The 15,777-nt window shown below is 42.6% G+C and overlaps 1 protein-coding gene across 2 annotated transcripts in view; it reads right to left on the bottom strand.

The window, feature by feature from the left end:
• The window catches only part of Rab30 (RAB30, member RAS oncogene family), an 88,762-nt gene that overhangs the window by 26,658 nt on the left and 46,327 nt on the right, over positions 1-15,777 (bottom strand). The gene's annotated exons all lie outside the window — the stretch shown is intronic.

The following is a 15,777-nucleotide window of genomic DNA, read 5'->3' as shown; positions in this document are numbered from 1 at the left end:
CTCTAACAAGATTCCGTCCCAGGGAGCTCATTATTGCTTAATTACAAAGATGCAATCACTAACCATTACCATCATCAACACTGCAATCTTACTTGCTTGACATCGGATGCTAATTTTGTATTATAGCAAGTTAATTATTCTCCTCAGCCATATGTCAGACAGCCACCTGTGCTGGGCTACTTTTATATCAGGAAATAAATTCCAACGTTTTGTTATGTAGCCCTTTAGAGGTTACAAGATATTTGAACATGTGATCTAATAAGGACCTCTGTCAACTTCATGATCTAGACTGTATCATCCATCAGGTGAGGAAACAGGAATTAGATAATAGAGTGACTCACCCTAAGTCATACTGATGAGTCACAAGGTAACTACTTCAGCCCTGTAGGACTTTGTTTTGCCAAAATACAGTATGTTTTCTCAGGTTTCTGAGTATTTAAATCATGATCTTAACAGACCGTATTGGGAGTGGGGCTAAATTTTTTTCCATATAGAATCTTATTTAATCTTCTCAACAGCACATTATTAGTACTATTTCCAATATACAGATAAAGAAATTGAAGCTCTAAGTTAATTTGTTAAAAATCATAGATCTGAGAGGTGGCTCCGTGGTTAAGATGACTTCCTACTGGGGTGGCAGGGTCTAGGATGGCTGGACACAGAAGACAAAGGGCACACAATCTCGTCTCACTCTGGCTCCAGGGGATCCAATGCCCACTTCTGACCTATGCAGGCTTCTGTATACACCTAGATAAGTGTGCGTGCATGCACACACACATTTTTTTTAATCCTAAAATGAGTAAAAAGGGCACCTAAACTCAACCCGGTTCTTAGATGTGTGTGGTAGTGCACTCTGTTTCCAGCATTCTGGAGACTAGCCAGGCAGATAGTTGCAAGCTGGCCTACATAAGAAGCTCTAGGCCAACCAGACTATGTATTTACAACATGTATCAAAACAAACAAACAAACAAACCCTAGATATTTCTGGAAAGAAATGAAATTCAGGGGGCTAGAGAGATAGCTCAGTGGTTAAGAGCACTGACTCCCTTTCCAAAGGTCCTGAATTCAGTTCCCAGCAACTACATGGTAGTTCACAACCATCTGTAATGGGATCAGATGCCATCTTCTGGTGTGTCTGAAGAGAGTGACAGTGTATTCACATGCATAAAATAAATAAACCTTTTAAAAAAAAAAAAGAAATGAAATGAAATTCAGATTCTGTCTCATTCTTCAAATAAATTCTAGATAGATAGATAGATAGATAGATAGATTCCACCACCCACATAATGTCTCACAACCATTCATAGTTCTAAGAGATCCAACACCATATTTTAGTTTCCAAGGACACTGGACACATATATGTTCCTTTACAGAGCCTAGACTAATATAGTACCCAACACTGCATAAAACTTGTAACCACAGGAGCTGGATACATGGCTCAGCTATTAAGAGCACTGACTGCTCTTTCAGAGGTCCTGAGTTCAATTCCCAGTAACCACATGGTGGTTCACAACCATCTGTAATGGTATCTGATGCCCTCTTCTGTGTGTCTGAACACAGTGACTGTGTTCAATACACTCATATACATAAAATAAATAAATTTAAAAAAAAAAAAAAACTTTTGACCACAACATGTAAGAGTAGAAGCAGAAATGTCAGAAGTTCAAGATGATCAATCCACTTTAACCAAAAATGAGACAGAACTGGAAAGATGGCTTGGCTTTTCACCATGCCTGATGATCTCCAGGACCCACATGGTAGAAGGAGAGGACAAACTCCACAAGTTGTCCTCTGGTATCCACATGCATGCCATGACATGCACACATGTACATATGCAAGTGTGTAACAAAAACTTTTGAAAGGACCTGAGAAGTGGTTTGGTAAGAATGCTCCTTGTGCAAGCTTGAGGACCTGAGTTCAGTCAGACCTGCCTGCCACATGTGCCTGAAACCCCAGCACTGTGTGGGAGAGATAGGAGTATTCCAGGGCTCACTGCCATCAGACTAGCTTCCAGTACAGTGAGAGACTGTTGAAAGGAATAAGTTGGTTGCTCATACCCATCTCTCTCTAACCTCTACACATGCAAACATGAACATGAGAAAATAAACGCCCATACCACATGCATACACACCATAAACTTATATACATTCATCTTTCCTCATCTGCCCTGCTTTATCCCTTCATGTGACTGAGCTGTAGGGAAGAAATAAATATCCCACTGCACCTTCTGGGCTGCTCTTTCCAGCTCATGGGGTGCATCACAGCTGCCTCTGTTAAACCAAGCTGAAGTATAGCAGTGTTGAGACGATTTCAGGTCTTTAAGACTAACATCTCTCAAAAGTGAGAGTCTACTACATGAAAGGCAGAGCGAGGGTCAAACAACATTTTTGACATGGATAAAAGCAAAGCTCTCGAATTTGTACACTTTAGGAATTAATCCTGTTACACTCTGCAAGGGCATCTTCATGTGGAAACAGGAGCCAGTCATTTCTCTCCACTTTCTAGAGACGGTACTGGGAACCAAGGAGTGACTCTCCTCAGGCCATGCTGCACCTAAGTCATCTTACAATGGTCCCCTGAGTCTAAATCAGAGCTGCTGTGAGGACAAACAAGCTCTCCGAATATAAGACCCTATCGGGCAAACCCAGGGGCAACTACCAAGGCTGGCTGGACCCAGGCCATGGATTTAAAGTGGGCCAGTAGAGTTCTAAAGCCGACAGATAAGTACGGGGCTGAGGCTGTAGCTCGGGAGACAGAGCACTTACCCTGCACACACCAAAGAAAATTTAGATGATGATGATGGACACAGCTCTAATCCCAGGATTAGACAGAAGAATAAATAATTCAAGAGTAATCTCTCATATTCAATCTCAACTTTGAGGCCAGCATGGATTATATGGAGATGCTGTCTTTAAAAAAAAAAAAACAATAGCCATAGGTAGTGACACACACCTTTAATCCCAGTACTCAGAAGGCAGAGACAGGCAGATCTCTGTTTGAGGCCAGCCTGGTCTACAGAGTGAGTTTCCATGAGAGCCAGGGCTACACAGAGAAACTCTGTCTAGAAAAAAACAGTATTTTTACGCCTAATAAAAATGAAAATAAAGCAGGCCTAAGATCTCCACAGCATATTTTTTAAAATCAAGACAAAATATCTTCTTCTTCACATTCTGTATTTTATACTTTTATTTCTTAAAAATGAGAAGTAGATTTGAAATCAAACATGTATGAAAGATTAAAAATAACCCACAAAATTGCATTTGACAATCATTAAAACAAGCAAACATCTGACTCGTCTCTCAGTGAGCTTTCACCTGCACTGTGACAGGATGGAGGGATGTCATTTTTCATCGACAGGTGGTAAGTGGGGACGGGGAGTGCTGTTAACTCAAGCAGAACTCATCCACTTCATACCATCTCAGGGCAGGTGCTTGACAGAGGCTTGCAACACCTGCACATCCTGGCATTCTGTTTTCTGGGGAAGAGAAGACAGCCCTGCCGCTCATTAATCCTCTCTAAGGCAGGAGCTTTGGTCTGCAAAACAGGTTTGCAGAACAGATCTAAAAAAGGTCCTTGCAAACCCAACATGTTGTTTCTGTTGTTCGTAAAGGCAAGTTCCCTCTGTTGCCTGCCATCCACAAAAGCACCCCACCCCCACACGCCAAGTCTGGGATTTAACCACAGTCCTCCAGTTTGTATCTCCAATTCGAGGCCAAGGTCTAATACTTTCTCTGCTGACTCCTTCCCGTGCCTGGGTGACTGGACAGGAAGGGCTCATTATCAACCTCTTCAGTCTCCTCACCACCAATCCTCGCCCCATCCCCCACACAGCTAATCCTACAATGCAGCCTGGCCATGCACCCATAGGTCAGAGCTATTATCCAGAATGGATCCAAGCACTTGCCTGATGTTCCTTCATCCCAAAGACCAGAGACCTACCACAGACATCTCCTCCCTGCTGAAGATTGCCTTGTCAAACTGGACCCTCCTCTCAGCCATTCAGATTCACTGGATGCATGGTCTGGGAGACAAATGGATGAGGATAAAGAACTATCTGCCTAGCACTTAGATGCTTTACACACTGGCCCACTTCATTCGTAGAACAGTCCTCTAGGGAAGGGTTTCTTAAACACCATCACTATCAATAAACTTTTATAGCTGCAATGAATAAAGAAAGTCTAATGCATGCACAATGCATGAGTTTTAGTCAGCCATAAAGAAGAATAAAATCTATGACATTTGCAGGAAAACAAAGGGAACAGGAGATGATCAAGTTAAGCAAAATAAGTCAGACTCAGACAAATATTGCATGTTTTCTCTCATGTGGAGAACCTGCATTACACATGTATACATGTACACCTATGGCATGGAAACTTAAGGGAACTCCTTGTGATGAAGAGGGGAACTAACGGGGGTGGGGGGGACAATAGAAAATGAAAGAGGTGAATATGGTCCAATTAAGTATTCTAATAAAATATCATTATGAAACCCAACACTGCTGGGCAGTGGTGGCTCACGCCTTTAATCCCAGCACTTGGGAGGCAGAGGCAGGCAGATTTCTGAGTTCGAGGCCAGCCTGGTCTACAGAGTGAGTTCCAGGACAGCCAGAAATACACAGAGAAACCCTGCCTCGAAAAAACATAAAAATAAATTTAAAAAAAGAAAGAAAGAAACCCATCACTTCATGCAATAGCCATATGCAAACAGTGTTCTATCATTGTAAGAGAGAGCCAGAGAGAGTGGAGGGGAGAGAGCACAGGTGCCCAGGGGCTACCGCATGTGTGCAGCTGAGAGGACAGCTTTTGAGAGCCCACTCTTGCCTTCCATTGTTTTGAGTCAGGGCTTTCCCCTTGTTTCTGCTGTGTGCTACTTCAGGCTATCTAGCTTGAGAGTTTGAGGGAATTTCCTGTCTCCACCTCCCAGCTCGCCACAGAACTGGGAGTAGAGATGTAAACCACATTCAGCTATATTCGTAGGTTCCAGAGAACAAAGTCAGGTTGTCAGGCATGCCACGGTACTGTTTTCACCCACTGAGCCACCTCCCTAGCACGGTAGAAATACAATAAAGATTTTCCATGTGTAGAGAACTTCTAGATTGCTAAGTGCTTTCTCATGTATCCTGGCAAATTCCTATGGAACAGATAGGGTACAAATTTTCCCCCACCACACACTCAGGCACACACAGAGAGAGAGAGACAGAGACAGAGACAGAGACAGAGACAGAGACACAGAGATTGCCAGAAGCCATATGTCACCAGAATATTTTCTGCCAGAAATGTATCTTGAACACCCTCTCATCTCCACCCTTGTCCCCCTACACCACAGTGTCCAGGCCTCCAGCAGCTATAATGCTATAGGCTACAATTGACTTCTAGCCTGGTTCACTATTTACCTGCCTACCAAGGATTTTTGCTCCAAGAGCTTACTAATTCTCTGCATTACAGACAGGTTGAGTTTAAATTCCATAGGTGAATATAACAGGACTCTTAGAGTCTGACCCATGTGGGCCTCTCTCCAAATCCCCACAGAACCCAAGGCACCACCATAAAAATTTGTCTCTTTTCTCCAAATAACCTCTGCCCTTTGGGCATTCATCCTTGAGTGTGTCCTTCCCCTCCTTGGCACAGCCTTCCTAATGCTGAAGAATTACTTATCTTCACAGATGAAACTCCAGAAAATACGCATGGGATATCTCCCTTCTCCACATTCCCCCAGCCCTCTGTAATGACAAAGCCCTGTCATCCAGTACACTATAAATATTATCCATATGTAAGTATCCATTTTCCTTAACCTCTGAGATTCTCACATTAGAATTCAAAGAGCATTACTAAAGAAATAAGCTAAAGCCGACAGGACCCTTCCAGGAGTTCTAGACTATGTCAATATGTCTAGTTAATCAAGAAGCCTAGCAGCAATGCTGCAGGACACAGTCAAAGGACCAGGAGAAAGATACAGATGGGTAAAAACCACCAAGACATGGAATCCAAAGAAAATCCTGAATAAAACAAATAAATAAATTCTGGGAAGTTTACCTGGGAACAAGATGTCTAGGAAGCAAGGCAGAAGTCCAACGCTCTTTTAAAGATAAATAGATAAATAACTGGCCACTGGCATGTAACCTAGAGAATACAGGGGTGACAGCCAAACATCACATCAGGCATCAGGAGTCCAGCTTTCTCCCATAGCAATTCTCAATACTCATCAAATGATCTAACAAGGTCCATCCTCTGACCCTGCATAACTGCTTCTAGGAACGCTCACAAAGAACCACTCCAAGATATGCAGAAGGATATACAGAGGAGAAGGTTCACTCCAGTATCACTCAGACTTAGCCCTCAAGATGGAGGGAAAAGTGAAACTTCTGTCCAACAGGAAGATATACTTTCAGAGAGCCGAATGATGTAACACATGTGATATTTAATATTGATAGGACCTAGAAGCAAAGCCTCTGGACATGTCTGTCAGGAAGTATCTAGGTTACTTACTTAATGTGTGAAGACCCACCTTAACTACTCCCCCACATAAAAAGGAGAGCTGAGCACCCACATTCATGGCTCTCTGTTTCCTGACTGCAGATGCCATAAGACCACTGTCACAAGCTCCTGCTGCCATGATGTCCCCCGCTATGATGGACTGTAGTCTTGAACTAGGAAGGGTATAGTCTTCCTTATCGTTAAGTTACTCTGCCAGGGATTATATCACAGTGGCAAGTACTTAATACATTATAAAAGATACACCTGGAGAAAAAAACACATTTGTAAAATCTTATGTCAGGGTGGTAAAAATTTTTTACGTAGCAGCTAAAGAGGAAAAATTATCAGGCTTGGAGGCCATGAAAGTAAGAATTCCCCTTCATTTTGGACCTCACTTCCCACTTCCCTATTAACTCTAAAAAGGGGAATATCACATCTTCCCACATTTAAGATTTAAATTATGATATGACAAGGTGAAGGTTTCAGGGCTTTCCTGAGGTCTGTTAAGGGGAGGCTGCTTAGTCCGAATTCTACCCCTGGCCCTTGATAGGCTCCTGACATTCTGATCTGCTCCAGAGATGAAAACATTACATAGTATTGTCTCATTAAGAGTTAATCCAGCTAGGTTTGTCAATCACTTGCCCAGGAAAGCACTCCTTAGGAAAACTGATTCAGCTGATGACAAGCTAAGGAGAAGGGAGGAATAATTATCCTCTTACTGAGACCTTTCCGGAGCACCCTCCCTCCGAGCAGCCTCTCACACTCCCTCCCATACAGCAGTGTGTGAGGCTGCCTGCTTTCTAAGTTCTAATTCAAAAGGTGTAACTTCTTTCGGTTCTTCCTACTTTTGGATACTGGCCAAAGTCTTACTGTGTTTTCCCTGACACTCGGGGCTTTTCCTGCTTTTTTCAGAAGTCCCCCTTCCCATTTTGTCATGTAGGCATTCACCAACCTCCACAGCTGAGCAACCAGCCATTCTCAGACCCAGATGTCAATCTCTCCTCCTCTTCTCCATCTCCCTCCTCCTGGCAGCAGCTAGGATGCACAGCTTGCCAGCTCTGTAGGTTTCTTCTTCCTCTCAAACTCTAATAAAACTTTTCTTTTCTTGAGCTTTTTTTTCGCCCAAGTCCATTTCTAAATTATTTTATTACCAGTATTAAGAATCCAGAAGGGAAGCAAGCGTGCGGTGGTGCACGGCTTTGGTGCCCGCCACCAGAGGGTGGATGTGTCCCGGCTTTCCCAGTTCGAATCCCGCCCCCTCAGTGAGTCTCATGGGGAAAAGAAAAAAAAAAATTCAGAAGGGAACCCTGATTTCCCTGGTAACATTCAGATTGGGAAACACTTATTTTCTTGTTTATACATTTATATATCTCCCATGTTTTCTTCAAAAGATGACTCATTGAATAAACGAGACTTAATTAGAAAAGATGGGCATCCTTAAACTTTCATGGGGCTCAATGGTGATTAAAAAACAAAAAACAAAAAAACAAACAAACAAAAAAAAGTGCAGGTGGGTGGGTAACAAGTACAGTGCTAGTGCCCATTCACATTCAAATGGCTCTCCAGAACACAGTGTAACCAAAACCAAAGTCTCAGCTGGCATGCCTCTCACTCTGGGATTCACTACTGGGAGTTCACTCTAGAGGAAAAACTGAACAAATGGGAAATGCTAACTGAACAACAACAACAAAAAAAAAAAAAAAAAAATGTGAATTGCCTCTTAGCTGACAGAGTAAAGAACTGGAAGCAATACAAATGTCCAAGCAGGGTTAGTCCATATAGAACTCACACCAAGTTATGCAGGGCAGCCATTAGAAATGCCAATTATGTATGCTCTAACTGTATTTTGAGAGAAAAGTTTTATTTTAACAGGAAGGGTGATATGTAGGAGGAGCTAAGGTGAGAGAAAGAGAAGGAGTAAGGAGAGGAGGAGGAGAAGGAGAGGAGAAGCTAGGTGATGAGAGAGAGAAAGAGATGGGGGAACATGGAGGCAGATGTTCACGTGTCTCCACCACTCAAAGATAGTTGATATATCTAGGTTGGGTATTGGGTTACACCTCTGATTGAGCATTACCAAACTTATGAAGCCTTTGATTAACATTTTTAAAAAAATTGTATAAAAGCAAAAAGGAAAAGGGGGCATGGGATAGGGGTTTTCTAGGGAGGGAAACTGGGGGAAGGGGATGGCATCTGAAATGTAAATAAAATATCCAATAAAAAAACTGCTATAAAAAAAAGAAATGCCAATTATGAAAACTATGTAGAAATATAAAATAATGTGAACAATAAAAAAACTAATGCACAGAGCTGCATTGTTAGAATTATGTGTGCGAACAAGGGAATTCTGAAAGCAAAACATGCTGTGTTGGAATATGGGATGCCAGGCATGTTATGTTTTAAAGTTCATCTTTTTGTAACACTACATACACGACATGTGTTTCCAGTGTTAATTAAACAGGAAAATAAATTGACAATAGGAGTGCAATCACAGTCAGCATATGACATGTCCCTTCATCTCTTTTTTTTCTCTTTGGTGGCACATACCTTTAGTTCCAGCACTCTGGGAGGCAAGGGCTGATGAACTATTCTGTAAATCTGAGACAAGCCTACTTATTCTACACAAAGACCTCCAGGCCAGCCATGGCTGCATAGTGAAGCTCAGACTCAAAAATAAATAAATAAAATAAGAGCACTTGCTGCTCTTTTAGAGGAGGACGCTGGTTCAGTTCCCATCATGGCTCAAACCATCTGTAATTCCTATTTCAAGAGACCCAATGCCCTCTTCTGGCCTCTGCAGGCACCAGGCACACATGTGTATACAGATATTCATGCAAGTAAGCCATCAACATTCAAATAAATAAAGTAAAAAATAAATTAAAACAAAAGATGTTTATTTGCCTGGCTACGGTGGCACACAGGTTTAATCCCAGCACTGGGGAGGCAGAGGCAGGTAAATCTCTGTGAATTCAAGGCCAGCCTGGTCTACAGAACTGGTTCGAAGATAGCCAGAGCTACACAGAGAAACCCTATCCTGAAAACCAACCCCCCTACCCTGAAAAAAAAAAAAAAAGTATATACTGTTCTTACAGAGGACATGACTGGGACTTGACTTGGTTCTCAGCACCCATATCAAGCGGCTAACAACTGCCTGTAACTCCAGCTCTAAGAGACCTGACGCCCTCTTCCGGCCTCCAGGAGCACTAACAACACATTCACTCACAGAGGCACATACATACACATAAATAAAAATAAAATAATACCAATTTTAAAAGTTATTATAAAAGTTATTTCAATTTTTTAAAACTAGGGAACTTAACACAAGACCTAAATGAAAACATCCTGTTGATTGTTTCAAAGTCTATAATGAGGCATCATATAATATTTGCTTTTTAAACAAAACAATAAGTATGCCATTGTGACAAAACAGACTGAGCAATGTTTCTAACACTGCAGATGGCATCAGTGTCCATAAGCCAGGATCGCAGAAGCATTGTTACTAAAGCCGAAGTGGCTGGTGAGCAGATGGAATTTTTAAGACTCTGAAAGCAGAAAGATGGACATAGTAAACGCTCAGATCAGAAGAAGCTTGAAGGGCACAGATCCAATTGCTTGTTTGTCTATAATACTTAACCTCCCCTGCTCTGACCTTCACCCAAGACAAACTGCTCTGCAAGCAGCAGCTGCAGACTTCTCCTCCTGCCTCCCCCATCTGCCTCTGCCTGCAGTTGATGTTGGGTGCAGTGCAGCCTGTGGCTTGCACCACAGATGATACATAGGCCTAACTTGCAACTTGCATCCTTAGAATTCTTCTACAGAGAAAAACAAGAGGGCATGCATGCAAGTGCACACACACAAGTATGTGTGTGTGTGTGTTTGTGTACACCTTGTAATGCAAGGTATCTGCCGGCCTGAAATGAATGTGGCCTGAGCAATGAGAGGACTCTTGAGTGCAGCCACCATGGAGGAGATCCATTTCCGCAGGAGTGTGAACCTTTTGTGCTTGCAAACAATGGGTGTCCACAACAGAAACCTATTATTCATCTACTGTATGCCTGGCTGCCTACAACACTGCCCTCTGTTCCAATGGAGGAAAGCTGTTTTGTGGGACTGGCTGAGATGCAGCATGCCACCAACAGAGCAACTCCTCTAGTCAGGGAGAAACTGAACTTGGCATTTGTAGCCTGTGATGTTGCCTTTAGAAATAGCCCCTGTACAAGATGCAATGTGACTCTGCAACAGCCTGCTAATGAACTAATCTGATCCTGTCATTGCGACTTGCAAATCTCCCTCCCTTGGGGTTCCCTGCTGCCTTCACAAAGTCATTTGTAGGAGGAAATGCAGTACTCTGACTGAGAGAGAGAGAGAGAGAGAGAGAGAGAGAGAGAGAGAGAGAGAGAGAGAAAGAGAGGATGTTAAATTCAAATTCAAACTGCTAGAGTCAGGAGCGCATCTCTATTCTTTTATCATCCCCTGCCCCAACCTCTGCACTTGTCTGTATGCATGTGTGTGTGCTTGTGTGCTTGTGTATGTGCACGTGTGTGCATGTGTGCTCACCTATGTCTGCATGTGTGAAGGTCAGAGGTTGAGTTCGGAGATCTCCCTCTTATCATTTCCTGCCTGATTTTTTGAGACATAGACTCTCACTAAACCTGAAGCTTGGTGTTTGTCTTGGCTAGCTGGCCAACATGTTCCCAAGATCTGTCTGGCTGGCCCCAACACTCCTGCAAAGCTAGAGTTACAGGAGCATAGCTCTCCACCCAGCTTTCTCAGCTGGAGATCGAAATGCAGGTCATCATTTTTGCACAACAAACACCTTCTCCAGGCCATGGCCCCTATGTTCCTTTATTTGCAAATAGGAATTGTAATGATACCTACTTGTAACTGTGCCTACCAAAGAGCCTGGCATTCAAGAAATGCTCAGGAAATGTGTAGAACTGTGCTATTATTACTACTGCCAGACTTCCTAGCACATGCCAACTTCCTAGCAAGGGCTACAGAACCCAGCTCCTGCACAGCTCTCTGGTTTTGTTTCTTGCAGTATTAATGTCACAGCTGTCACTGGGATCACAAGCTCTAATAAGCTCCTAGGGTGTAGGCCGAGGTGGGCTCATTCCACCACACATTTAATTGCCAAGGCATCTTCTGGTTGTTTGTTGCTGAGAAGGACCTCTGAAGTTCCCTTCTCCTGTGAGTTAGCCACTCCCTCTTTTGTGCTTCCTCTATGTTCTGCGGCAGTGCTTCTCAACTTGTGGGTAGTGACCCCTTTGAGGGTTGAATGGCCTTTTCATAGGAATTGTGTATCAGATATCCTGCATATCAGATATTTACATTATGAGCCATAACAGTAGCAGAATTACAGTTATGAAATAGCAAGGAAAATAATTGTATGGTTCAGAGTCACCACAACATAAGAAACTCTTAAAGAATCATAGCATTAGGAAGGTTGAGAGTCACTGTTCTACACCGACATTTTCTTCTGTTTCTTGGTTTACTACTTGCTCTCTCCTCTAGGCCTTAAGACAGAGGCCCGTATGAATATCTACTTGTATAACCTGGCACTTTGATAGACTCTAAGCAAATATTTATTCAGTAAATAGGAAAAAATTGGCTAATATTCATAAACCCAAGGATGTTATTCTGAGAAAGTAAACACCAGAATAAGGATGTTAAACCCCTTGATCCAAAGAGAGGTAATTGGCAAAGATCATATAACCAAAGAGAAGAAAATGTGACTTCCCCAGGAAAAAGCCATTCCTTATTATGATTCAGTATCTCTGTAATAGGGAGAGGAAGGAGAAGTGACATGGGACTCATTCTAAACTAGCTGCTGCTGACCACTTAGTGAATAAACAGTGCTCTTTAAAACCTTTCTTCGGTGTGGGGTAGGCCCTAGACAGATGGATTAGCAGTTAGGTGCACTCGCTGTTATCGTGAAGATCCTGAGTTCAATTCCCAGCACCCATATAGCAGCTGACCATTGTCTGATGCCCTCTTCTAGTATGCAGATGTATATGTAGACAATATACCCTTATGTATGTATGTATGTATGTTAATACATAAAACTTTTCTTTGGGAAAATAAAAACAAATGTCAACAATCAACACTTTTTCCAAGACAAAAAATAATCCTAACTAACTAGGAACATGTTGTACAATGTACCAGTTACTTAAAATACTAGAAGACTCAAACTAGAAGAAAGAACTAAGCATTGGTGTAAAAACTAAATCTACAACAACTCAATTACTTTAAAATGTAATTTCTATTTATTTTTTTTAATTCTTATTTTATTCTATGTGTTTTGTCTGTATACCATGTGTGTGCTTGGTCCCCACAAAAACCAGAAGAGGCTGTTTGATCACCTGGAAGAAGTTACAGACAGTTGTAAGTCACCATGTAGGTGCTGGGAATTGAACCTGAGTCCTCCAGGAAAGCAGATAGTCCTTGTAACTGATGTGCCATCTCTCAAGCCCTTCTACTTATTTATTGTTAATGCATAAGACACAGATATTTAATTCATGTGTACTATCAAACTGAACAAAGTAAACCATCTTCAACTCCATGACCTAAGTATTGGCCTCTCCATTTTGCAGATGACAAGAATAGTCATCCCATACATTTGCACTGAGCACCTAAAATATTCAGTTCAGTCATAGACCCAGGAGCAGGGGTGGTGTAGCAATGAATAAGCAGGCACAGTAGCTGTTCCCAAGGAGCACAAGAATAAAACAAGAACCACATGGGAAAATAAGCATGTGCATAAATGAGCAAGAAAACACCACACAGCAACAGGCACTCACGTTAAAGTGGGATAAAACAGAATTACGGAACTCTCAGGAGTTGTAAGAGACCTCCCTAAAATGACTACATCCAAGATGAAATGTCTAATAAGAAGAGAAAAAGCACAAAAGATTGGGAATTTAGCTACTACAATGGCCCTACAGTGACAGTCAGCTTGGCATGTTGAAAAAAAACCCAAACAAACAAACAAAAACCCAGTGTCCTATCTTGAACACAGGAGCTGAGGATGTAATGAAGAAACAGAGGCTGAAAACAGAGGCTGAACAGTAGACAGATAGTGTCACATTTATCTTAGAAGGCCAGGGCAAGGACTTGGAATGAAATTCCAAGTCCAATGGGAATTTCATTCCAAGTCCAATGGGAAACCATCAGAGGCAATGGTTTAGAAAGACGACACATCCCAGGAGGTGGTGGCACACATCTTTGATCCTAGCACTTGGCAGGTAGAGCCAGGCAGATCTCTGAGTTCAAGGCCAGCCTGCTCTACAAAGTGATTTCTAGGACAACCAGTGCTATATAAAGAAACCCTGTCTTCAGAGAAGAAGGAAGGAAGGAAGGAAGGAAGGAAGGAAGGAAGGAAGGGAGGGAGGGAGGGAGGGAGGAAAGGAAGGAAGGAAGGAAGGAAGGAAGGAAGGAAGGAAGGAAGGAAGGAAGAGGAGAAGGAAGGGAGGGGAAAAGGACAGGAAAAAAGGCAACACTGGAGAAATAGTTCAGTAATTAAGAATACTTGCTGTTCTTACAGAGGACCCAGGCTCAGTTTACAGCACCTACTTAACAGCTCACATATGTTTGTAACTCCAGTTCCAGGGGAATCTAATGACCTCATCTGTTCTCTGCAGGCATCAGACACACACGGGGTCCACATACATACATATGCAGGCAAACACTCACACCACACACACAGGGTAGAATAAATAAAATAGTTTTTTTAAAAAAACAAAGGTGACATAAACAGATTAACATTTAATACTTTGATTGTTTATTTGTATGTGTATATGATTATGTGCCTGCATGTATGTAGGTGCATGAGTGTGCAGGTGCTTGCAGAGGACAGGAAACTGCATCCGATTCCCTGGAGCTGAAGTTACAGGTGGTTGTGAGCCACTTGATGTGGGTGCTGGGAACTGAACTCCAGTCCTCTGGAAGAGCAGCCAGTATTCTTTTTCTGTTTTTCTTCGAGGCAGGGTTCCTCCAGGTAGCCCTGGATATCCTGGAACTTGCTCTGTAGATCAGGGTGGCCTCAAACTCACAGAAATTCTGTGCCTGCCTCTGCATCCCAAGTTCCAGGATTAAAGGCACAGTATACCACCACCATCTGGCCTGCAGCCAGTACTCTTAAAGGCTGAGCTATCTCTCCTGCCCCAGACTAACATTTTAAAAGGGTTTCCCAGGTCCTACAGGAGAGGGTGTTGTGCTATATGTTCAAGTATAAAGACTAAGAAAAGTTAGGAGGCTACGCATCCAAGCTGAAAGATAATGTGGTCTGGAAGAGAAGAAGGGATTTTAAAGGATTTTAAAGACTAGATAAGATTTGCTGGAAGATTGAATGAAGATGAGGAAGAATAAAAAAGTTTGAAAGGTAAGAGCTGGATATTTTGGCTTGAGTGTGGAGGGAGTTAAGGATAACTGCTTACTGAAGGGAGCAGCCTGGAACAGCAAGTCTCAAGTGGCAAGTTTATGAGTTCCCTGTTCCAGATAAACTTGGAGGCAGAAGGCCATCAGCAAAAGTTGTGTATTTGTTATTTAAGTGACTGGTTAGAAGAGGACAACTGTGAACATGAGGCAGAAAAGTGAGGGGAAGGTTTAGAAAGGGGAGGGAGTGGGGCGCTCAGGATGCACACTTGAAAATCCTTAGACACAGAATGAGGCCCAGAAAGTAAAGCGGCCAAAACCGCAGTGATTCAGTCTTGTCAAAGCTGTCGAGAGGGCTGGGAAGGTGAGATAAATGCTTGACAGGAAACATCTGGGCCTGAGCCTGATTCTAAGAACACGTATAAATAAGCCAGGCATGGTGACACATGCTTACAATCTCAACACTGGAGAAAGAAGGAGACGCAGAAGCCATACCAGCAGACTCCAGACCAATAAGGGACTTTCTCACAAACTAAGGTGGAGGGGCTGGAAAGATGGCTCAGCAATTCAGAGCACCTCCTGTTCTTGCAGAAGACCCACTTCAATTCCCAGCACCTACATGGTAGCTTCACAACTGAATATCCCACATGTTGTGCACATAAAGTAATATAGGCAGACACACATACATATATATAAATAAAAGGACACAATTAAGGAAAGCACTGATCTTAACCCAGACCTTTACAGACATGTGTGCATATCTACACACACACACACACACACACACACACACACACACACAACCAATCAATAAATACAAACATGGGCTGGAGAGATGGCTCAGCATTTAAGAGAACTCGCTGCTCTTCCAGAGGTCCTGAGTTCAATTCCCAGCAAGCACATGGTGGCTCACAACCATCTGTAATGAGATCCA

The sequence above is a fragment of the Arvicanthis niloticus genome, chromosome 1, assembly GCF_011762505.2.
Source record: "Arvicanthis niloticus isolate mArvNil1 chromosome 1, mArvNil1.pat.X, whole genome shotgun sequence".
NCBI lineage: Eukaryota > Metazoa > Chordata > Mammalia > Rodentia > Muridae > Arvicanthis > Arvicanthis niloticus.
Note: the sequence above shows the minus strand (reverse complement) of the source record. Positions and strands in the feature narration are given on the sequence as shown.